Source organism: Cydia fagiglandana, chromosome 23 (genome assembly GCF_963556715.1).
Source record: "Cydia fagiglandana chromosome 23, ilCydFagi1.1, whole genome shotgun sequence".
Taxonomy (NCBI): Eukaryota; Metazoa; Arthropoda; class Insecta; order Lepidoptera; family Tortricidae; genus Cydia; species Cydia fagiglandana.
Window position 1 is genome coordinate 3,284,319 of NC_085954.1, and position 24,658 is coordinate 3,308,976.

The window sequence follows — 24,658 nt, forward strand, 5'->3', positions numbered from 1 at the left end:
ATTTAACTGGGGCTCCCATACAGCAAACGTGATTTTTGACCAAAGTTAAGCAACGTCGGGCGTGGTCAGTACTTGGATGGGTGACCGTTTTTTTTTTGCATTATGGTACGGAACCCTTCGTGCGCGAGTCCGACTCGCACTTGCCCGGTTTTTTTGTCATATAGCGGCTTTACTTTTGTGATATTATGTATTTGTCGACAATTGTTATTAAATAGCCTATTTTGTGTCCCACCGCTGAGGAAAAGCCTCCCATTTCTTTCGCCACTCATCACGGTCTGGTTCCACCAGTGGGTGCAAAATGCGTCAAGGTCATCCCGCCATTTTTTGGTCTGCCTCGGCTAACCTGCGGTGTCGTTTCGGTAACCAACTCGTCTACAGTATAACTTGCAATAATATCTTTCACAATGAAGAGCGCAAAAATGGGTGGACACACTCGTTTTGTCTCTACAAACAATATTTATTCTGTATTTAGCTTAATAGTCTTCAAATAGACACCAGTTTCATAATACGTAACGCATCGTAGCAAATTTCAATTGCTAAATTATCATTGGGCTTATACATTGTATATATTTATGAATGCAATTACAATGTTTGGTAATGGCATTGTCCAATTATCCATTGTTACTCAGCGAGTCTTTGAACTTTGTGAATCATTGTTTTATACCTTTAATCGGACTGTTTGCAATAGTTACGCAGATGTGGATTCTTATTTTTGCTCTTTTTTAACCCCCGACGCAAAAAGAGGGATGTTATAAGTTTGACCGCTATGTGCACGGCTGTACCTTATGTGCCTTAGCTCTTAAACGGGTACCTAAACTGATTTGAATGCAGTTGTTTTTTATGTAAAAACAAGTTCTAAGAACTAATTAAATTACGTTCAATGAAAATATTTGTATTTTTGTGTATTTCGGTTTGTAAGAAACAAGTTTTTGAGCGCTGGTTCTTAGACATGTTTTTATTAAAATCGGTTCAATCGATCATACATTCCGATTATAAATTATGCGCCAGTACATTTGATATCGCAAGCTATGCCCTACGTGGGAGCCGGAACAGTGCTTCCTATTCTGGTTCACTAAAATAAAAATACCTATGACCTCGCGGTGCTTGAATCGCATCTAATATTTACGTGGACTAGCACAAACATTTACTTAGAATAAACCGAACATAAACTGTTCCTTTTACCTTGACATCAGGTTCCGAAAGTTACGGATACTGGGGACTGATTTATGTTCTTCAAGTATATCCGCAACGATGTTTCACATGTACCTACCTATAATCGTCCAACTGTTTACTGGCAACTTTCGAACATTATTTCACGGATATAAAGTCCATTAAGTGTGTCGCTGTTATTACTTATTATTCTAACATTTTTAATAGCCTATTTTCTGTCCAACTGCTGAGCAAGCCTCCCCTTTCTTCCGCCAGTTCCGCCACTCATGACGGTTTGATGCATGCTCTCACCAGTCGCTACAAAATGATTTTTATGGTCTGCCTCTAATCTAACATAACATCCTTAAATATTACGTTTCTAAGTATTTTATTATGTCCAAGTCTCGAAGATACCACTCTTTAGATATTTATTTAAACTAACACGATTTTCACTCATAACTTTATAAGTAAACCAGTACTTAATCGCGTAAAACTTACGTTTATTTTATGGCCCGATGTTTCGAACGTGACATTACGTTCGTGGTCACAAGCAGACTGTCGAGGACTTTCATCTACATATTCTTGCTGAGCGGGTTTTGCCCACTACCCGCACTTAATCTTGATTATTCATTATGTATGTTTTTTCACCCTTATACGTGGTGTGTCTGACCATGGGGCTTTAAATCCAGGGCTTGATTTTACTCGGTAAACTGAGCTGCTTTTACTATGGGACCAACCCTAAAATCGGGGAAATTTTTTTGGCCTTTTCATAGATAACGTCGACATCTGATCAGCCAAAATTTATAAAAAAGTAAAAAAAAAAATCGGGATTTCGGGGTTGGTGCCATAATAAAAGTAGCTCAATTTAGCGAGTAGAATCGAGCCCTGGATTTAAAGCCCTAAAGTCAGACACATCCTGTATTTGCTTATCACTGGATTCCACGAAGACGAAATCCCCTGTCCCTCTTTCTGATTGAAATTTCGATTTACTCTACCACCACTCTTTAGCAGAACCGTTTGTTATTTGCATTCACTTTTGATTTGTGTCCTCTCATTATACGTTTTCTAATTTTGTTGTTTTTGTTTCAGGTATGAAACCAGGATGAAAATCATCGCATTATAATCTGTCCAGAAATTTTATTTCCCGTTAAGGTAGGACGGTTGAATTTCGTAGAAAGAGATATTAATACAATATACCTGTAAGTTTCTATAAAGATTTTTCTTTCCAAACACTAAAATCACAAGTAAAATTTTCAAGATCTCAGCGATATTTTAGTATTCTGCTAGCAAAAAACGTCGTGATATTTCATGAAATCTGAACGGAACAACTGGTTGTGTTGTGAAACTCAATTGCTATCGGAAAATAGAAAGAATGTGCTCTTGTGTCGGAGCAGATTCAATTTGTGCTGTGCCAGCAAAGTAAGATACTACAGGAGTGTATGCCATTTATATTTCCAAACTTTTGAAACGTAGCGCAAAAAAATGCGGCATTTCGATCGATTATTTAATTTATTGTACCTCAAAAGTACGATACTTGCACGTTCTATTTTTCAAACATCAAACATCAACATTTAAAAGTAACAGTTACACGTGAACATGGAATTTACATAGGTACAAGCAAAAAAACCGCATCAATAATTATAAAATACATCGAACTGCAAATATCAATTCAAACTAAAGTATTACAATTACTTAATAGAGATATATAAAGTCACTAAATGTCGAAAAGAAAAAAAACTTAAAAAAAGAACATATTTTCTACTTGTTGCACGGAGAAGGCACCAACCACAATATTCGTAATATAATTTAGGCTTTGGATAGTCGTCGAGAAAAGAGCAAAGCCGCAGTTTTCTATCTGCCCGCCTGTCCTAGTTTATTAACTACTAAAGTTTAATTAATTTTCCTCTCATGAGCGTTAATTAAGCTTATGTCTATATAATACGCACGAGGCTTCCTAGTCCAAGTCCATACTAGAATATATCATTTACTTAACGATTTTCTATATAATTTTGTCCTTAATTTAAGACGAAAGGGGACGAAGTCACGTGACGGTTTCTCCATACAAACGTAGTTTCCAATTTCCTCTATTCCATTTGCTAAGTAGAGTTAGGAGCATCTGCGTGGAATTTCTTTTCGCTTTAAATTCTTTTAATGATGAAAAATCTAAATAGTTAAACAAAGAGTATGCCCTAATATTTTCCATAATACCAATAATCAGGCAGTCAGAAAAACCCTCCACTTTTACTGATATCTCATATCTCCCATATTGTATTTCTTCTAGTGCGTGTTAGAATCGACCACACTTCGGGAAAACTCCCAAAGGATTCTGCAAACGAAACGGTAAATTTACGATGCAGTCGTGGAATTACTCTGCATCCCTACTGCCGTTGAATAATTAATCAATATCAGGGAGCATTGGGATTGGGAGTATTGGGACCACATTTAGTAGAGGGGTAAGGGCAGAGCGGAATTTTATCTCGCCCATTATCGGAGGGACTTAGTTGAAAAATCTTCCGACTTACAGAAAATCACACAATTTTTTTGCAAAATTGAACTTAACGTATATTTTTATTTTCCTATTGTCCTGATAACTCAACTTCCTGATACCAATACAAATACGAATCTACGAGCGAATGATATTAAAAACATCATATTTACATAATTTGGATGTTAAAATCTGCCCCTTGATGGCAGATATACTTGCCAAAATAGGTATCGATGTAATCTAGCTGCACCGATTTTTTCGAAGAACCCGCACTTGGTCTTGTTTATTCCCTTCTACATTAAAATTAGGTATCACATAACTCACATGACAGATTAACTGATGGTCGATTTTATTTCTTTCCCCTTAATAATAACTGTATTCTTTGACAAGGGTTCGATTCCCGTTAGTTTATCTTAACTTCTAGGTTTTGTGGTCGTTGAGAACGAATTTCGCTCTAGCAAATCTCTTATACGTTCTGATTTTCCTAACTGCATATTTAAATCCTTAGATCTACATTCAATTTAATCACTGACTTCGTAGCCAGTGACACGATGAATTTAACCAGGCGTTAAGCGAAATAATCTTTGCACAGAAGGCCCTCAATAGTAACAATTTTCTTCCTAAGATATGCCCTTTTTTGCAAGGCAAGCAGATTGATTCACTTGACCTGGTTCTCTCACACGCCATCTAAAGCCGTGTGTACAACACTAACGAGCGATGGTTATTTATTGAAGCGTGAGACGTGGGTTTAGTCTGTGAATGTTTAAAGTTGCATTGGACCCGCAAAAATATTACTGTTGACTAAATTAAAGATGGCGAATATCTAAAAAAATTATACTTTTTATGTAATTTTACTACCCAATCAAATTAAATTTGTGCGCAAAAAAATAGTTTTTAAGTAGCTAGTAATGGGCAAAATGTCATTTGCATTAATGTTTCAACAATATTTTTGGACTCTCGGCACTCCCGTTTCTTTATTTGGTGTTAGGTACTTACTCGTATACCTGTCGTATTTTTGCGCTTTTGATTTCAGGATTTACTTTTAGTTCTAGGTATAGGAGTTCAAATCTCTAATTGCATTTACTTCTCCAGCTTGTACATTTCTAGGGACAAAACAAAATTAACGGGCTTAACTCTATTTTCATCTGTTCACATTGTATCTCCATTTTGTTATGCATTGGTTTATACGAGAAGGCATTTCTAGGGACAAAACAAATTTTGAGCCCAGAACTTTTAATCATTTCTTTTATGATTATTAACGGGCTTAACTCCATTTTCATCTGTTCACATTATGTCTCCATTTTGTTATGCATTGGTTTATACGAGAAGGCATAGACGCTTTGACGCTCATGCTTTATGCTCTCAGATGATAATAGCATTGTAGGATGTAGGACGCTTAAGCTGAGGTGAAAACGTGGAATATTATGCTAACCGCTTTGTCTTGCTTTAGCAGGCAGGTATTATATATTATTCAAGATGAGCTGTTTATCGCTATAGATTTAACATTACTCTTCGACAAGTGTAAAGGATAACATAAGTTTCTCCAATTGACATTGGAATCTGTGGTTAAGGTTGGTCAGATTTTCGGGCTCATACTCATCATCATTTCAGCCTTTTATCGGTCGCTGGTGAGCAAGCTACCTTCGAGTACGCCACTTATCTAGGTATTTACTGAGCCAACCTCATCTGTTCTTGAAAGATGGACGTTTTTAGGGTTCCGTAGCCAAATGGCAAAAAAACGGAACCCTTATAGATTCGTCATGTCTGTCTGTCTGTCTGTCTGTCTGTCTGTCCGTCTGTATGTCACAGCCACTTTTTTCTGAAAGTATAAGTACTATACTATATACTTTTTTTCATCAAACCCATACGTGTGGGGTATCTATGGATAGGTCTTCAAAAATGATATTGAGGTTTCTAATATCATTTTCTTCTAAACTGAATAGTTTGCGCGAGAGACACTTCCAAAGTGGTAAAATGTGTGTCCGTAACTGTAACTTCTGTAATAACCCTGTAACTTCTAAAATAAGAGAATGATAAACCTAACAAAAATATATGATGTACATTACCATGCAAACTTCCACCGAAAATTGGTTTGAACAAGATTTGGTAAGTAGTTTTTTTTTAATACGTCATAAACCGTAAACCCCAATTTTATTATGTTACTTGCTGTTACGGAACCCTTCATGGGCGAGTCCGACTCGCACTTGGCCGCTTTTTTAACCAGGCATTATCAACCTGAACTTCCAACTAGTCCCTTAAATGTCCCTACATTTAGCTTATGTACCTTGTGTGATTTTTGCTCATCTATTACCGATGACTTGATAGCTCAATATCTTAAGACCAATCGTTGTGGTGATCATTGCTTTTTTCCAACATTGGACATACAAGTATCTTTGTAGCGATGATGTCTATGAAACAACGACTTGTTTTTAATTACTTACAGCCGTATTCATAAAAAATCCTTAAATGAGGAATGATCAGCTTATTAGCTAATCCACTGTTTAGGCTTAATAAGCCGTTGATAAGAACCATGATTTATAAACGTTTATTAGGGGTTTCTTAACTAATAAGCAGATTAGACCCGTTATGTTGGCATCTTGGCACATCATAGACAAAAATATGGCTGAACATTAATTAAAAAAAAAAGTTTGACAGCAGCACTAGCGGTAAATCATAAAATCCTGAACAATACGATGCACAATTTTGACCAGTTTTCTGGGTTATTATATATTAAAATAGCCTCTGCATCACAAAAACAAATAAATAATATTGCACGGCCGGAAGTTTTACGAAACTCGGTAAGCAACCACCTATATCATAGTCTGATAATCAGATATGTTACGAGTAAAGTTCATTGCAAGATTTGCAAGCAATATTGATAAAACTATGTGTTATTGCCATGGACATATATATTACTTCGTAAGGACGCGGCTAACGAGCACTAAAAAGGGGGCCGCTACATGGGTGTGATATTTGCATTTATCACACCCCGGCGCTCAGTCGTGTGGCGAATTGCGCAGTAGAAAGTTGTCACGCAGCATAACACAAAAATGCCTTATTGCGTTGTAAAAGAGTGCAAAAACCATTATATGAAGTATAAGAAAAAAAATGGGACCTCATATCATCGGTAAGTAATTTCCAATTAGGTTTATTTATTGCTTAAAACCAATTTTAAACGATAATTTTATTTCATTCTCACGCGCAACTGATGTTCGCTCGTACGTCATAGCGCTAATGCATTAACCTTGTAAGGACGTCATTTCTCTTTGGAAGTTATTATGAAGTAGAAATGCATAATGCGTGATTTGTATAGGTAAATTTACTTAAATATGATTAGTTGATTACCTACCGGATATAATTACCGAAATTAAAGTACCTATTGTCTGACTTACAGAGTTTGTTCCCGTTTCTTTTACATAATTATTAAAAACATTCAAAATAACAAGATCAAGTATTTGTTATTGTTTTATTCGTTGACTTAGGTACCTAGTATATTAATTCTTGTCAGGTATAAGTTTTTAATTAACTGTAGGTAAAACTCAAAAAAATTTAACAGGTGAGCGCTAGGAACAAAGCGCGCATTTTCAAACACCGATTAATTCACATCGCTGTATTTATTACTTTCCATTACCTACTTATATTTTTGCATCATGTTTGTGGACAGGTGGCACGCTCTCGTTTCGGAGGCCAAGATTCTCTTTGGATCACTGAGCCAAAATAGTTAGTTAGTTTGTATTGCTGTATAGATTCCTTCTTTTTTACTCTACCTGTTTTGCAAACAAGAAACTGACAGAAATAGTTGTTCGCCGCATTTTACCCGCGAAAGCTCGGGAGGTACTTATCGAACTGTACTGCTGTAGCTAGTAGCTCGGCCAACTTGTCGACCTTGACAGAGCCGGCTTAAGGCTCCTCTTCACGTTGGGCCAACGCCAACGCCAACGAGGGACGCAGCCATGCGGTAGAATGAGATAGCAATATCACTTGCTCCTTCTAACGCATAAATGCGTCTCTCGTTGGCGTTGGCGTTGGCCCAACGTGAAGAGGAGCCTTTACACAGGGCGGCACACCGCACGGCGCGAATGTTTAAAATATTGCATTGCCGCCTGAGACGATAATGACATCACGAAATAACGTAGAAGAACGGAAACTTAGAAGGATAAGTTCGCCCATTTTAATACAATAAATATCGTTTTGATTAACCATAAACTTATTCGACGCTCCTCTGATATAAACCGCGAATAAACTTAACAAGCCTTGTACGCCCGTACAAAGTTATCGCGAGAGTCGAGCTCACGTAGTTGTACGCAGTGTGTAACAGATGGCGCTTTTTTGCTGACATGAAGCTCGCAACAGGCAATTCGTATGCATGCGCTCATCCATAGTTTATATCTATGGTTATTGCTTATAGTTTCAATATATTGTGGAATGAGGGAAAGAGGGCAGTTGCACATTTCAAGTCAAGAATTCTGCCTGCGCGCCATCGCCACCGTAATACCACGGATTCCAACACATTTTGTTCTGGTGGCGAAACACAAACGATATTGACACTATTCATATCAAATGATCGGTGAAGATAAATCAGGTGAGCAAGATTTGGTTATTCATTTCTTAACGTAAAATGTTGTAGTATTTTTATGAACATACCTCGACACCCAAAAAATTATGGCCTCTTCATTTTTAATTTGACGTACTATCGGTGTTTTTTAGAAGAGCAGAGCTAACCAAGCTAGTTAGGAGCTGTTTATAATTAGAATTAGTGAATAACATACTTAACCAACCACACGATGGAACCAATTTATCAGTGAAGTGGTGATTTATCTTAAAAACCTTTTTTGTTCGCCTAGGGCGCAGAGTTAAAGATAAGCGCTTATATATGCAACTTGACAATGACAATGTTTGCAGTGAAACATCTCAGCCAATAGCCGCATTAAAAGGCAAACTGCACAATTCATAATGAGGCAGAAATGTCCATTATTCACAGGAGTGTCGCTGTTGGTAGGTTATATAATTTTAAATCAACAAAGATATCAATATGATTTTTACATAAGGTACTTATCAATCATAACACACCTGTGTAGGTTAATTATTTGTTTAAAAGTATATTAGCGTTTCAATTCATAACTTTGTTATTATTGTATAATTTCATTTTATCAAACTACAATTACCGGTAAGAAACAGTGTCTGTAGGTACGCTAGGTAGAAGTATGTATGAACAAAACAGACATGTATGTAATTCTTTAGTTTTGCTGTGAGATAGCTATGGTATTGACAAACAACAACAGAATCTCTGCCTGGATGGAGATCCATTATTCCATATAGTTACCACAACAATATGGAAATTATTCCATATTGCCATATCCATTAGGATGTTATACTTAAGCTTAAAATAAAAGATGATATAGGTTGATTCAATGAGTATATTAATTGAAACTGTGTTCTTTTCAGGTTGTGAGTATTCCATCATCAGCTATTTGTCCGGAGCTGGCTACACAATCCGGAGGCCACACTCTTCTGGCATCTAACCGGCCTGCACACCGCCATCAAATGAAGTTGGTTGTACTGAAATAAAGAAAAAATATTAACTAGTTTAATGATTGTCAAATGTAATAAAATTGTTTTATTTAAGTGGGTTGTTTGATTTCCCTAAATTAACACATGAAATATGTTGATATGTTATAATAAAAATCTCAGTTAAAAACTCATGAACTTGTTTTATTTATCTATCACAATGTAAAAAATTAACTCTGCTCAGTGTGGACTTCAACACAGAACTCAAGTATGCTAGCATTAATACCAATTAACCGAGTACACCCTTCTTTCATAGCAAATAGCACCACACAGCATTCAGTGCAGCGGCAGCATTAACAGTGCCTAGAAATCCAACCAAAGTAGGCCAACCACAGTTTATGTTTTTTATAGTGATAATACACCTACAAATTGGAATATGATACGTCCCACAACAAAGGTACCTATATACCTGCCCATATTATTCAATTAAGTATCTTCAGTATTGCTGTGCCCTTACAGGTTGCTATGTAATATGTGCGCAATTAATACTTTTTAGTTAGAGCTTGAGAATACCGTGATCTTATAATAAATCAGCGTTTTATGGCAGGTAATGAGTATGAAACAAAAGTAGGTATACTCACTTCTTTGCGCTGTAGGAGTTCCGGGAGTAGTTTTCATTCTTTTATGATAGGTATATAGGTTGGTGAGGTGCTTTATCCGACGCCGGTGCCCCAGTCGTAGAAGTCTAGTCTTATGGTATAACAGTTCGTATCGCATAAATTGCTTGCATCTTGATGAATGCGACATACAATCGTGCAAACAACTCCTAGCAAAGGCACAATATCTAGGTTTCCCGCTATTTGCGCACTATATCTAGGTATGTAATGGTTTATCTCCTTATTTACACATATTAAACCACTCATTTATTAAATTTAGACGTTTTTTAAACAAAAAGAACACCCAAATCACTAAATTACGATACAAGTCTCATCGACGTTTGCACTAATTTGTGAAATGCTGTCTTGTCAAAATCAGCTGTTTTGTGACCGCCATCTTGTATTTTAGGGATAATAAACAGATAAAGAAGGGTCCACGGCTCCATAACTTTCCGAGGATTTAATAAAGAGATGATCAACTGTTTAGCGCTAAAAAGTGTTTATGAATCACGTTTTGTGACATCCGGTTATCAGCAACTGATGATCAATGCTCTAACTGTTTATGAATACGGCTGTTAGTATTTAGTAGGCAACTAGGCACTTTGTCACCGTTTAATCCACTATTTTATGATGCTTAATAAATAATGTCGCGCTAAAAACTAATAAAATACGAATTTTATGGCACTTTTGTTCTAATAACGAGGCAATAATCCAAAGCTGGCAAGAAAAACACATAAGTAGGAAGCGAGATTAATTCTAAAAGTTTTTCCTTGAAGAAGTTACTGCCGTCTGGGATAATTCAACTCTAATGGGATAATTTAACTTGGGATAAGCGAAGCGTGCTAGGAACAGTTTCTTTTGACTACGACTAGTATTCCTTCCACTACAGTCTTAGAATTTTCTGCATAATTATAGTGAACTGGGCATTCTTTTTGTGTCTAATGTAATTTCTCTGCTTACTTTAGATGGGTGTCATTTTGTGTTTGGAAGGGTGTCATGACCTTAAAACCGTAATAAAATAATAAAAACTGTAACAATATTGTAATTGTTGTTTCGACATACCATTTACCAATGTTTCTTGATTACCTACTTAAAAAGAAAATCATGTTAAAACAGCAAAAAAATCTTCAAAGGCAATGTTTCTATGTAGTATTTTTACATTATTTAGTCAAAATGAAAGTGTCATAATTAATTCGTCACAACTTAATTAAAACAAAACCAAAACCGTTGAAAATCCCAACTATTCAAAGTTAACGCTCGAGTCAATCCAAAAGAGTACTTGAAGAGAGTGTCGCCCGATGAGTTACGAACTGGGTCAAGCCTAATTCTGCACTACCCGTGCAGTTGAAGTCAAGTTTGTACCAAACTTTGTATTGCTTACAACAAATAGTGTGGGTTCAACTTTAGTCTCCACAAAAAAATTGTCTCTTCCTCGTGTTTTTCCGACTTTTTGCCACGGCTCATGGGAAGGTTGGTTTGGACACAACTACACTACTACACTATAAGATATATTGAGAATGCATGTGATGATGTAGTCATTCTCATTGGTGGGGTTGACATCAACTTCATTTTCAAACTTGGCGCACTGTTCAAACACTTCAAACCGAAAATCATGGCTTCAACTCCAAATTTTACAAAGGCTTAGTTTAGAGTTAAATCGAGTTACAGATCTGGGTCAACCCTTCACGACCATGTAGTTGACGTTAAGTTCCGTTAAAACTTTTTGTTGGTTTCAATTTCAATATGTCCACAGATTGATCTAAGAGAGATAGTGTATTAATTCTCATTGACGTTATCACATAAAAACTTGGCGCGTCGTCTGAACAGCAAGTCTTCCAATTCAAAATTTTGCAAAGGCTCTATCTTTTAGTTCAGAGTTAAAAGTTGGAAATGAGTTACAGAACTGAATAACTTGTACAGAACGGGTGCAGTTGACGTTAAGTTTGCTTCAAAGTTTGTACGTTGCTCACACTGAACTGTTTATTTTCAATTTCAAAGTGTCCAAAGATTGTTTGGTCTATAAGAGATAAGGTCGAATGTGCCAGCTTCTCATTGGTGGAGTTGACTTTAAGTTGTTGGTTGTTGGCACATTTAAATATGGTACGTTCTTTAGACCGATCGGAGTCTTCAACTTTAAAATTTGCAAACGCTCATACATATAATTACAGATTTACACACGTACACACACATATTTATCGCGAAGGCTTTTGGCTATTCTACTTTTTGGACACTTACTCGAATTAATGTCTTACCCGTAACACTATCTTGTGGACGTAATTATTCTTAATCAAATGATTTATGAATACTAAAAATTAAAACTAAATAAGGTTTAGGCTTTAAATCACGAACTAGGTCAATTACAGAATAGTCCACAGGACGCTGCTGTACTTCACTGATGCAAATGCAGTGGATGCAACCATCCAACTTTAACGATTTGCATAAAATAAACGAGGTTACTATTTCAGTCAATTTGCTGTTACTCTGGTGATATTTCTAGTTCAACACGTTAGTTACTGTGCTCCTTATATGGTAGAATGTATGTTGCTAGAATGAGTGTTGCAATTATAAATAAATTCAGCAACAGACGTAGCTGTAAGATGTGTACTATATTTTTTGAAAAATTTAAACTTTGTTTAATTTTCAGGGTATCAAAATCGAACACATGTTGAAATTTGCAAGCGCACTAATGGTACACTTTATTCTTTTATCAAAAAGTGGTGTTTAGATCTTTTTGCAAATCTCGCTTTTTTCAGCAGTGGACCGTCTTTCAACTGTTATGATAATGATAATCTTTTCAATTTTCCTCAAACACCACTTATATTAAAACTGCGCAGTTGTCCTCTTTGTCCAAGAAAAATACATCCAAAATCTTTTGATCTTCTGATTACAATATATTATTATCTAACTTTAAACTCGTCCAAACAACTTTTCAACAGTTTGTAAAACTCGCTTCCAAAGTTTCAAACGCTTATTTGGAAGCTTCGAAAGTTTTTCAGGTGCTTGACAATTTAATCAGCTTAAATTGGTGGAATTTGTAAACCTTTTAGTGGAATGTGCTTTATAATTATTTTGTTTTAGGAAATTTTCGATCGGCAGAGGAACTTTACGATTTTGGTGAATCAAAGTCGGTCAGAGTTGTTATTTGTTTTGTTCTTAGGAAGTTTTGCGTCGGCTGTAGGTAAAATCTTAAAGTGGTATACGTTAACATCCTGAACAGAAGCATCTTATTCGTATTTAAGCATCGGGGTCAGGATTGAAGAACATCGTTGGATGAGGGCAAGGGTTTATACCAGTTACCAGTCGTTAATATCCTTGGGGATATGGGGGGTATGGGATCTTTTGTGGTCGTTATTAATGGTGAATTTTGAAATAAGCGCTAGCTGAGAACACATTATTCTATGGACCCTAGTCCAAATAAAGACGGGTTCAGAATAATTACTTATGGCCAGTTGTAGCAATCACAATTAGCGGACTGATCAACGTCCTTCCTTCCTTCAAACCTTCCAAATTTCCATACAGTAAAAGCGAACACTCTAACGGTGACAGGCGGTTTGGTGCGAATGACTTAGCCAACAAGACGAACTGTAAAATAAATTTTGGTGGAATCATCATTATCATCAATATCTGGAAGTAAAGTTACTCTTAGCTCTTTGAAAAAGAAAAGCTATATCGAAACGAAATCCAATGAACACATACTCAAACATTACTCATTGTTGTCTAAAATAGTAACACTTGCAACACCTACTAGACAATTCAATGAGCAATGCATTGTGTCCGTGCTCTCCTTTTCGGGCTACTGACTCATTCGAAACGTACAAATGGTACAATGTGCTTGTAATCCATGGCCGATTCGGTGTTTGACTACTAGTCGTTAGGCGTTAGGCGTGCCGGAGTTCCTAAAGTTACCTTATGTTATGTGAATGGATCTAACTAAGAAATTAAGACAAAAAAGCCAATCAATTCAGCCTTTCTTCATATAAATATGTATGTATTAACTTTTTACTGTACAAAATACTTTTTCTGTACAAAGGCGAATTTATCCCTTAAAGGAATCCTCTGTTGACTACGTAGGTTATAGTCTATGACTGACCTTTTTCTTTAGACAGTTAAATTTATAAGGATAATAGTAAAGGTCGTTTTTCACACATATCAATTATCAATCTACAGACAACGTCACTGGTATTCCGCCCATATACAAATGAGGGTGGAACGCAAACTTTGGGAGTAAAAATAATGTAGGCGTGATTCTAGTCGTGGGTTCAAATCCAGGAAGAGGCGTATACTTATGGCGGTTTGAAAAACATTAATTAGTTGAAGTGTTATTTGTGAGTGGTATATTATTCTTTAGGTGGGAGGTGGGAAGCATGATAAATCGTTGGCTAGTTAAAATAGACCAGATTTTGATGGATTCATGAGTGGATATTATGGATAAGTAACTAAGCTCCATACCAAAATTGAAAATGCTACACGGCTAATGCAATAACAAGAAAGACGAAGAGTATTTTTTAGGGTTCCGTACCCAAAGGGTAAAACGGGACCCTATTACTAAGACTTCGCTGTCCGTCCGTCCGTCCGTCTGTCACCAGGCTGTATCTCACGAACCGTGATAGCTAGACAGGTGAAATTTTCACAGATGATGTATTTCTGTTGCCGCTATAACAACAAATACTAAAAACAGAATACAATAAAGATTTAAATGGGGCTCCCATACAACAAACGTGATTTTTGACTAAAGTTAAGCAACGTCGGGCGGGGTCAGTACTTGGAAGGGTGACCGTTTCTTTTTTGCTTCTTTTTTTCGTTTTTTTTTTTTTGCATTATGGTACGGAACCCTTCGTGGGCGAGTCCGACTCGCACTTGCCCGGTTTTTTTATTTCTACAAAGTTCGCGTATAACCTGCTTTGCACCATTTAAAAAAAATCTGAACATGAAACTAGTCTGGCACTTTGTCAAAGTCAAACTATACGCTGGACCAGGTACGAACCAGACCTGCTACTACTACACTATTCATTGAATCTTGACAAGAATAATTTAAACCAAAATACGAATACTCAAGTTAGACCAAGGAAAGTCTGCAAGGATTTTGATAGCATACGCACTGCAAGTGTTATTTATTTATACGTCATAATTTCATAGAAGTTTGCATAACACTTGCACTGCGTGAGCTATCAAAATCGTTGCAGACTTTCTTGATCTAACTCTACTAACGATTCCTTACTGTAAACCTTTTTTTTTATTAAGAATGGGCTTACTCATGGCCACAGTTTATAAACATTTACCTATATAAACACGTCTGTTTATTCTTACTATACCAACGTCCAACGGCATAGTAAAGGCGTTTATCAATGGATTCAAATGCTTTCATTCATAAAACGGTTGGACGGTATCAATGACTGGATTTAAATTCAAGGTGAGAGCGGCACTTGACGAATCCGCACACGCCTGTTATGTAATGACAGAACCGTTAGGAATATATAAACTTATTGTTAGGGTTCCGTACCCAAAGGGAAAAACGGGACCCTATTACTAAGACTCCACTCCAATGTCCGTTTGTCTGTCACCAGACTGTATCTCATGAACCGTAATAGCTAGAGAGGTACAATTTTCACAAATGATTTATTTCTGTTGCCGCTATAACAATAAATACTAAAACTGCTAAAAACAGTAAGTATAATAAATATTTAAGTGAGGCTCCCATACAACAAACGTGATTTTTTTTTGCCTTTTTTTGCGTAATGCCAAGGAACCCTTCGTGCGCGAATCCGACTCGGACTTGGCCGGTTTCTTTTATTTGTCATAAACTTTATATTCAGTATTAGATAGTATATATATGATATGATTCAGTTAAAGCCAATAAATTCGAAAAGAACGAAAGATATGAAACTTGTGACGGAAGATTTGGCGATACTTATATATTGTTTCCTTCTAATTTTATAGCTTTACGTGTCTCAACCAACTCATTCCAGAAAGTCTCATAAGGCTCTAATGAAGTAATAAGTACGTGGCCAACCGTAAAGGGACATTATTGACCTATAAAGGCGCTGGACCCTTAAGGGTTCCCCCACATATGTCGACGCCGAATCGGCAAAATCCGATAGGAAAAGCTTTATGTCTGCGCAATAAGAGCGAAAAAGTCGTCGTTCGGCTCGTATCGGCCGGCGCCTGCGACGCGTCGGCTTTTTCGCTCTTATTGCGCGGATATAAAGCTTTTTCCTATTGGATTTTGCCGAATGCGAGTCGATATATCTGGGGAGACCCTAACGTTACGAGTTGGTATAAATCTAATCCAAGATATTGGTTCGTTTATGACTTTTATGAGACATCTGTTGATTGTACTGTACACTCAGCCTTAATATTGTATGATCACGTTATGTAGGAATTCGGGTACAGTCAGCAGCAGAAGTTGCTAAGCGGGTGAGGTGTTCAAAATTACCTTGATACGCTCTTATTCTCTTAACAATAAAGTCGCGTAAATATCATATTGAACACCTCGCCCGCTTAGCAACTTCTGCTGCTGACTGTACGTATGTAATTATGCAGTTCGTACGGTTCGCACATGAGGCCTGATCATAAGATTAGTCCGGTTTCCTTACCATCATATATCATTTCGTACCTGCAATACGGCCACTTGGGCACTATAACTTTTAAATGAAAATTATTGAAGTGAAAACTTCTTTAGCGGCGCTGTGCACTTTTTGTGATGGGGAAAAAATGTTAAACTCGCGAGAGCGTAAGACGTAAGACGCTTCGTAAGACGGAGCGACGTGATCTGATCGAAAAACTGTTACAATGTCATTGAGTTTTCACTTCTGCCGGCACTCCCGGAGTCCAACCCGTTGTTTTTTATTTTTTATTAAGATTGAATATCCCATAATCATAAATTTTGAGATTAGACGTATTGCAGGCAGATGGCGAAATATCAAATGATATATTGTACCTAGATATGTTCCGAAAGCCGGTCTTTGAACCTGGAACCTCCGGATAGAAAGTCATACGCTTACCATACCCACACCTCCAAGTTACCAACGCTCTAGAGATCCAAATACGATGCATATATTTTTGCACCTACATCTTCTTCTTCTTCTTCTTCTTTCGGCCTTGTCCCATTTCTAATTGGGGTCGGCTCTCCTAATCCTCCTTCTCCAGAGATATCGTGTCTGGGTCGTCGCTGGATCTATAAATTGTTACTGGAGAGATCCTTTTTAATAACTGACATCCATGTAGTAAGGGGTCTGCCATTGCCACGAGGATATGGTCGCGATATGAGCCTTAACGCACTTTTTGCACCTACATCAAACGTCATAGTATAGTGCATCTCAATTCATCTCCATTCATATATACAAACTCGCACTGAATACGTTTTAATCAGACTAGATTTAATTACAAACTCCGTTTGATGCCCAACTTTGTAATAGCGTGGCTACTCCAGCCAATGAATGGAATGGAGCAGTATAATTTAATTTGCAGACTTGATAAAATATGCGCTAATGGCGGCACTTAATACGACACGACCACTTCTTTAAAACTACCCTGGAGGGGCTGATAGGACACAAGCGGAGAAGAGGAAAACCCAGACGCAGCTTTTTGGAGTAAGTGAAAGAAATAGCGGGGGTCGTGTCGTACCAAAAAGTCAAAGAGCTGGCGCAGGATAGAGAAAGCTGGAAGATACTCCACCGACAAGAGAATAACTCTTAAGTTAATGATGATGATGGCGGCACTGATGACAGTGACCTGACGCCCTGACGGGACGTAGGTCGGGTCAGAAGATGGCCGAGCTAAACAGCGGGATCGTCATTCATCGGTGTTTGACATCACTACGATTACCGGCAATGTCACATCACTACAGATGTCGCCCATCTTGTAGATTGGTTTTACGCGAGAGCGTCGTTGCATATATTTATTTCAGATCTATACTCTCATATTTGTGATTCCCTAATAAATGTTGTTGAAAGTGGTGCTCTGGTGTTTTTACTCTTACAGTAGCGCTTTTAATACGATGATTATTTCAATGACAGTAGAATTTCTATTAACCCTTGTGTCCACGTGACCCATAAATCACTGGTTTTAGCGGACAAGGTCCTTTGCAACCGGACCTTGTGCCATCCCAATTTGCCCCAACTCCAAAGGCGGTGTAATACGAGCGAGCGAGCGTTTCGGGAATATCCCTCTTTGTCTGTCCATCGTGGACACTCGACACCTTACCGGCCCTAAGGATATGTTTGTTCGTTTAGTATGACACTGAATTTTGAATTTGTACAGCTTAAGCGTTTCAATTTCGGAACGCCTAATATGGGCCCGATTCGGATTTTGAAATAGACATCTATTAGATATCTTTTAGACATCACCAAAATACGATAACGATATGTTTAAGATCTAACTTGTCAAATTTGACATTTGCGCGATTCCGGAGATACTCTTGAACGATTTCCACAGGATATGACTTAGAGATCCAATTCACATCTAATAGATATCTTACTCTATCTAACGTAAAAGTGACATTGGTTGCCCGAATTGCGCTGCAAAAGAGAACTAGTTGATATCTAAACTATAACGTATCTAGAATGGATATAGTACGTGTCGTCTCTTGTGCATATCTTGAAGTTCAAATACGGCAGTATAACATTTTTGTAGGTATATCAATGACCAGCGCTAAATTGTATGTATAATGTTGTACACAAATGTTGTTTTCGTGTTTACGCTGTTATACAACCTGAACCTTTTCCCCCCACTTTCAAACGCCGGTCACGTGATTAACCTCGTCGCGGGCCACTTAGCTAAGTGGGAAATCGAGTTAACCCTGCAAATGCCGATTGGGACTCAGCCGTGGTTCCGGGTTACACTAGTTACATATGGACTGGGGTCTTACTCTACGATAAGCTATTTATAAGTCGATTTCCGTTATATACTTGTCGAACTTTTTTATACTTGACAGCTGATAAGCTGGAAATGTACCTAATATATAAGTATTACGTAACTATGTTTGTACGGGTCACGGGTCAAATCTTGCAAGTTAAATTTGACCCACTTCCCGGTTTCCGTTGAAGCTGAAAATTTGCTTATATATGTAAGTCTGGTGACAATGCAATATTATGGTACCTACCAGCGAGCTGATCTGATGAAGGAGACAGGAGGTACAAGAAATACAATGTATGGCCTATGAATAAAAAAAAGTGGCGATAGTAACTCAGTGATAAAACAAAGTATCCTAATTGTGTTTGGGGTTTTTAGAATTGTCTCGATGAGCATTCTTTGCCCGTGAAATGAAAAGTATAGTCAGCGATAAAAGCTTTACCAAAAATGACATTTTTGCCAAAAACTTATTTTAGAAAGTAGTTGCCACTTTTAAACGCCGTTTTGCCTATTTTTAAACGCCAGCGCCATTCCCACCTACGGATGTTGACAACAGGGAACTCGCCATTGTTATTTTAACTAATATCTAAAAGCAAAGGTGTGTTTTGTTATGCTTTTATGAGCAAACAAAAACCGGGCAAGTGCGAGTCGGACTCGCGCACGAAGGGTTCCGTACCATAATGCAAAAAAAGGGAAAAAAAAAACGGTCACCCGTCCAAGTACTGACCCCGCCCGACGTTGCTTAACTTCGGTCAAAAATCACGTTTGTTGTATGGGAGCCCCACTTAACTCTTTATTTTTTTCTGTTTTTAGTATTTGTTGTTATAGCGGTAACAGAAATACATCATTTGTGAAAATTTCAACTGTCTAGCTATCACGGTTCGTGAGATACAACCTGGTGACAGACGGACGGACGGACGGACAGCAGAGTCTTAGTAATAGGGTCCCGTTTTACCTTTTGGGTACGGAACCCTAAAAACGAAACTGCCAGTCAGGCAGGGACTCGTTAAATATCATATGTCGACCTAATAGCGTGCGCCCGCTCCGTGCACCCGCGCCATCTAGCGGACGGACGCCCTAACGACATTGCGCGACTTGCGACGGCGGCAGCGGTAACCATAGGTTACAGCGATCGGACCTTTCGTTCCCACTTATGGCTGTCGCTGCCGCCGTCGCCAGTCGCGTATTGTCGTGGCCGAGAGGAGTGCCTGTCGGTTTTAGTGAATAATCATTTCTCTACAGGAAACTAGGCTATTAATAAATTCATTAGCTGTCGATATTAATGAGTTCGGACCGCGGCACACGCTCGGTCATAATAACTATGGTAATTTGCCGATTCGATATTAATTGCCTTCCACCACAATAACTCGTTAGCTCATTGTTTATATGTTGTTTTTATGGCATGGGTAAGGAAAATGCAGGCTTAGTATCATGTCATGTGTTAAATTTTGTGTAATTATTAAAAATATTACTAAAAAATATATTTTACAGTACATATGGTCCTATTTTTTTTTAAGTTTAAAGGGCCATATGTACTGTAAAACGTTGTACGATACACGTGCGAATAGATAATTCGCAACTCGTGTCGATTTAAAACACTCCCTTCGGTCGTGTTTTAATTTATCGCCACTCGTTTCAAATTTCCTCTTTTCCGCACTTGTATTGTAAATAACTATTGTTGTTTATTTTATTTTTGAAATTAGGTAATTATATGTATTTAATTGAACATTATTATCCCCAGTTATTGTTCGTTTTTTTTTAGCATTAGAAATAAGGTAAACAATCTTGATGTGTCTTTTGATTGAAAAACACATTTTAAAAATAAGTTACAGCAAATAAGTAACAATTATGAATTTAATACGATAATTTATATTCTTCTGCTTTCATAAGTAATCGTTTTTGATTTTTAAAAACCTTTTTTAAATTAAAAGACTTGTTAAGATCGCTTACCTTCTTGCAAGTTCTTTGTAATGCTAAAAAAACGAACTATAGTACCCAAAAAGTTATATTATGTGATTAATTTTGTGTCTATTATATAATATGATTAAATTATTATTTGTGTAAAATATTACTAAAATGTAACCCCAATACTACCCAAAATCAAAACATATTTGTGACATTCTACGGGAAAAGATACCTTAGATACCCCCCACATCTAGCGTCTTTCGAGCGTCGGCGTCTGTCGGCGTCTGGTCAGCGCTATGGAAAATGACGTCGTTGCGCAGTTGCGTCGACGTTGCGTCGAGCGCGGCCATATAGTTGTAGACGCCGACGCTCGAAAGACGCTAGATGTGAGGGGGCCCTTATTGTGGTTGGCGCTTACGTTGCGTGTAGCGCTAGTCTCGTAGCGCTACGTCGTAGCCCGTAGCAATGTTACTTTGAAGCGAAAATACTCCTTAGAGGGTTAACATACATACAAAAAATTTAAAACACTAAAAATATTTGTCAGGCTGCATGTTTGAAGAAAATATGAACGTACTTTTTTGTGCTAAACACATTCGACTTACTGAGATGTCTTAAGAGCCAACAGGAGTGGTCATGGTCATTTCTCCATACAAACGTATCGACTGTTTCCTCCGTGGGTTTTGATGCTAGAGCAATGATTTTTTCAACACAGATTAATAATGTCAATATCTGTGTCGGACCGTTTTGCTTTTTTTGATATTTTTGTTTTTTAAGGCGCTAGAGCCCTTCAAAAATGGCCAATATGGCCTAATTGACTATGCCGCAATGAAAGGCGTAGTACCTATTCAAAACTGATATCAATTTGCCAAAAAAACAAAACGGTCCGCAACAGATAATTTCATAATCATTTAGATTTCCAAATTTGGTTACGATTGGTTAAGTTTTGGAGGAGGAAACAGTCGAGTACGAAACCTCGATGTTTGAGATTTTTACGCAGGATTTTTCGCCTTGTCCTTATCGCACTAGTTTTAGGAGCCGCTTCCGTAGACGAGTATATTTACCTAAAATATTTAAAACTCAGCTCCTGTCTCGTCTTAAATGAAACCTCCGGGAATCCCAAGTCCCACTCCACTCTATGATGTTACGGGGAAAACTGTTAGGGTAACATTCCATTTCCAACGACAGCTGTGCTACTGTCAATTTTACTATGGGAATTGACAATGACAGCGACGCGTTCAGTACCGGTAGTGCAGCTGCGGTTAGAAATGGAATGTTACCATTATGATTATGATTACGAGTGCCTACGCAAAGTCCCACACTTTTTGCTTGTAGTGTATTTTTAGCCTCCGCAAATACGATTTCGCAGAAAAAACCGGGCAAGTGCGAGTCGGACTCGCGCACGAAGGGTTCCGTACCATAATGCAAAAAAAAAACAAAAAATAGCAAAAAAAAAACGGTCACCCATCCAAGTACTGACCACTCCCGACGTTGCTTAACTTTGGTCAAAAATCACGTTTGTTGTATGGGAGCCCCATTTAAATCTTTATTTTATTCTGTTTTTAGTATTTGTTGTTATAGCGGCAACAGAAATACATCATCTGTGAAAATTTCAACTGTCTAGCTATCACGGTTCGTGAGATACAGCCTGGTGACAGACAGACGGACGGACAGACGGACGGACGGACGGACGGACGGACGGACGGACGGACGGACGGACGGACGGACGGACGGACAGCGAAGTCTTAGTAATAGGGTCCCGTTTTACCCTTTGGGTACGGAACCCTAAAAAAGGTTTAAAAGAGTTTAAGGTTGATAATAACGCCTACGCTGTTCGGAATTTTTTGTTTAATCAAACTTTACTTATACTTTTTTACCTACAACCTTCAAACACTTTTATAAAAACAATAGACTGCCCGTCCCTCTCTAATTAATACAGTTCGAAAAAGACGGGTAGTCTCTAGTTTCTCTCGCGGGCGAGATACTGTCGCGCCAATCATGTGCTAGGGCTACAGCGAATGGCAGCTAAGTAACTGATATGATTCCAATATTATTTTAAATATCTGGAAAACATATAAAAACTAAAAAATGCGCGTTTTCCCAGAGATAAGACCTAGCTAGATTGATTTATCATCCCCGAAAATCCCCATATAGCAAATTTCATCCAATTGTCAGAGCCGTTTCCAAGATCCCCGAAGTATACAGGGTGTTTGGTACATCGTTTGCCAAATTAAAACGGCAGATAGGTTGAGTCATCTGCTATCATCTCATGCCTAGGAAAATAAAATGGCCATGTTTTTTTTACTACTACGCAAGTAAACATATTAAAAGTATGAAAAACTGGCATAGAAGTGAAAAAAAATGTGCGCCAAATTAAAAATTCCTAGGCCTAAGAAGATAGCAAATGACTCTACCTATCTGCCGTTTTAATTTGGCAAACGATGTACCAAACACCCTGTATATATAAACAAGAATTGCTCGTTTAAATGTATTAAGGGGCCCACAGATTACCAGACCGCCGGACGATATCAGCCTGTCAGTTGTTCGGAGCTGTCAAATTTTGCGTTTAACTGACAGGCCGATATCGTTTAACTGATAGGCCACTTTTAGCTAAACTCACCTCGTTTTAGTATCGTCAATTGTCCATGGGCCCGATTCGGATTTTGAAATAGACATCTATTAGACCAGCGGTTCTCAATCTTGTTTTTGACGGAACCCTTTTGGAACGCAAAATACTTGATGGACCCCTACAATAAAGCCCTAGGGTTCCGCGGAACACACTTAGAGTATGGCTGTATTAGACATCACCAACATACGATAACGATATGTTTAAGATCTAACCTGTCAAATTTGACATTTGCGCGATTCTGGAGATACTCTTGAACGATTTCCACAGGATATGACTTAGAGATCCAATTCACATCTAATAGATATCTTACTCTATCTAACGTAAAAGTGACATTGGTTGCCCGAATTGCGCTACAAAAGAGAACTAGTTGATATCTAAACTATAACGTATCTAGAATGGATCTAGTACGTGTTGTCTCTTGTGAATATCTTGAAGTTCGAATACGTCAGCATGTAACAATACACTAAGCATACATATAGTGGGATATTACACAACCATTAGCTAAGTGCGGACACTTACCCATTACGTGGCCATTAAAAATTATCGACTATCAGTTTACCTAATTGCCGTGAACGAACTTTGCAACCTAACCTGTGAAGTGTCATACTCGTACCAACCATCGGTGATATTGTTAACTGTACAAGGGTGGACTTAATGCCTTTTGTAATAAGGTCCACCGATGTATAGTTAACCTGTAGCCGCCCAAAGACCTATAAAAAGGTCTCCTGTTCCATTCGAATTTGAACTTTATGTTGACAGCAGGACACGTTCGTACGTTTCCGTGAAAATACGAAGGAAAATAATTATACACTACAAATAGGCGATAGGCTGGTCAGATTATCAAACTGCACAACGGGACTTAATCGCGTATTTAAGTTTTAAGATTTACCTCCGACGTTTCGAGGACGGCGTTGTCCCCGTGGTCTCGGAGAAGACTGGCTCAAGTTGACATCAACATCTACTAGCCGCGCGAGTTTTTCGAACTACCCGCACTTGGTCTTGTTTATCAGTTTGAACGTTTTGCGCACTAGGGATGTCACTCTGTCGACACACAACACTAACGATATTCGATTTATCGACTGTCGATATTCGTTTCCGCTTACATTTACTAATGACTGGATTCCATGTGGATGAGATCTTAAAACCCTCGTCCCGATTAAAATTGCAATGTTTTTTGATTTCAATGGCTTCCCGCACTTTTCTACTGTAGAAATGGCGATCCGTGGAGAGGATTTTAGGGTTATGCAGCTCAATCCAGTGGTTTGGTCCTGACTCCAGCAAATGCTCAGCCACCGCAGACTTGTTGACCTGACGATTTTTGACAGCTGCGATATGTTCCTTAACTCTTTCTGCTATGGTGCGCTTAGTTTCTCCTAGTCACCTGGCGTTTATAAAATAGATTGCAGTTGTGGTAGTTCCTATATCGGAGAAACTAAGCGCACCATAGCAGAAAGAGTTAAGGAACATATCGCAGCTGTC

At 38.0% G+C, this 24,658-nt stretch overlaps 1 protein-coding gene and 1 long non-coding RNA gene across 2 annotated transcripts in view; one reads left to right on the forward strand and one right to left on the reverse strand.

Moving 5' to 3' along the window:
* LOC134675852 (E3 ubiquitin-protein ligase CBL-B-B) overlaps nucleotides 1–24,658 on the forward strand; it is a 152,389-nt gene that overhangs the window by 89,335 nt on the left and 38,396 nt on the right. The gene's annotated exons all lie outside the window — the stretch shown is intronic.
* On the reverse strand, nucleotides 9,038–10,377 carry LOC134675830 (uncharacterized). The gene is made up of 2 exons (XR_010099809.1): nucleotides 9,784–10,377; nucleotides 9,038–9,193 (listed from the first exon to the last, which is right to left on the reverse strand). It is a non-coding gene; the product is annotated as an uncharacterized LOC134675830 (long non-coding RNA).